Here is a 1,793-nt window from a genome sequence, read left to right as displayed (position 1 = left end):
TGATTCTAAAAAAGGATGTTTTTCCGTAACATATTTGCTAACATTTTCTTCCAATATGTGACTTGCCTTTGAATTGCCATAACTGTGCCTTTTACAGAGCAAGACTTAAACACGTTTAAATAAACTCCGATTTATCAAATTTTTATTTAAAAATCATAGCCTTGGTGTTGTATCTGTACCTCATTGCTAAACACAAAGTTGCAAATATTTTTCTTTTTCTGGAAGTTTTATAATTTTACATATTTAGAGCTACGATTTATTTTGTGTTAACTTTGTATAATATGTGAAGTATTGGTTGACTTTTCTTTTTCCCTTTTTGCATATGGACATACGATTTATTCATTATCGTTTGTCTAGAAGACAATCTTCCTTCAGTGAATTTTCTTTACACCTTTTTTTTACAAAATAGTTGGCTATATTTGGCTGGGTCTATTTCCTGGCTCTCTATTCTGTTTCATGGATCTATGTGCAATCCTTTTGCCAGTATCACATTTTCTTAATTACTATAGATTCACAGTAAATCTGAAAATTATGAAGTGTTAGTTCTCCAACTTTTTCTTTTTCTTTATTTTAAAAAAAGAAAAAAAGGCTATCCTAGTTCATTTTTTCTTATATATTTTATAATCAGATTTTTAAAAATCACAAAAAACTTGATGGAAGTTTGGATTATAATTATGTTAATCTATATACTAAATTGAGAATAATTGATATATTAAGAGAATTGAATCTTCCAGTGTAACCCATACAGAAATGATGGAAATGTCTTAGAGATGATGGGAATGTCCCACAATGGTCAATCATGTGGCTGCATTCGAATCAGTTTGGCAGTTCCTCAAAATATTGAACATCATATTACCCAGAAATTTATTTATTTATTTATTTTTGTTTCAAGTTTTAATCAAAGCTTGTATATAAGATTACTTTATTCCTGCATCTTCTCAATTGTTTTTCCCTTGTATTTGCCCTTTTCCTTTCCTACTTGGAGAGATTTGGCTTTCCGTTCAAGGATCTTTTTGCGGTCTTTGTCCAGTTTTAGCCTAGTGATAACCACCTTGCTGGGGTGAATGCCTACGTGGACTGTTGTGCCATTAGCCTTTCCCTGCTGCACCCATTCAGTGTAGATAACATATTTCTTCCTGTAAACCTGGACTACATTGCCAATTTGTTGACCTTTATAGTGTCCGCGTACAAGCTGAAATTCATCATCCTTTCGGATGGGCATGGATGGCACGTTGTACTCGTGTCTCAGCTCTTTGGAAAGAGGGGAAGACATAATCTTCCTGCGAATGTGGGAAGGTGCATTGAAATGCCTTTTGCGATTCTTGCTTCGGTCGGAAATCACAAAGGGAGTAAATTGCATTTTGGCCGCTCCCGCTTCGGTGATGGCCGCAAAAGGGAAGAGCCAGAAATTTATTTTTTATGTCTATAATCAAAAGAGATAAAAACATATGTTCACACAAAAATGTATACATGAATGTTTACAATATCATTATTTATAATAGCCAAAAAGTGGAAATACACAATGCTTAAAAATAGATCAAAATATAAATAAAATGTGATAGGTACATCTGTAAAACTGAATTGCATTTTTAAATAAAGCATAATATACTGAAAAATGCTACAGCATGGATGATCCTTGGAAACGTTATACTAAGTGAAAAAAACCACTTAAAGGACCATGTTTTGTATACAATGTCCAGGATAGGTAAATCCGTAGAGACAGAAGTAGATCCGTAGTTGCCTAGGGCAGCGTGGTTAGGAGTAAATGAGGAGTGGCTACTAATGAGCATGGG

General features: G+C 33.6%; 1 pseudogene across 1 annotated transcript; it reads right to left on the bottom strand.

Moving 5' to 3' along the window:
- Positions 1-879: 879 nt before the first annotated feature.
- Positions 880-1,398, bottom strand: LOC105550403 (annotated as a pseudogene). The gene has a single exon (XR_001007709.1). The product of XR_001007709.1 is annotated as a 60S ribosomal protein L26 pseudogene (transcript).
- Positions 1,399-1,793: the final 395 nt, after the last annotated feature.

The sequence above is a fragment of the Mandrillus leucophaeus genome, unplaced genomic scaffold (assembly GCF_000951045.1).
Source record: "Mandrillus leucophaeus isolate KB7577 unplaced genomic scaffold, Mleu.le_1.0 Scaffold481, whole genome shotgun sequence".
NCBI classification, from domain to species: domain Eukaryota; kingdom Metazoa; phylum Chordata; class Mammalia; order Primates; family Cercopithecidae; genus Mandrillus; species Mandrillus leucophaeus.
This window is presented reverse-complemented; position numbering and strand designations above follow the sequence as displayed.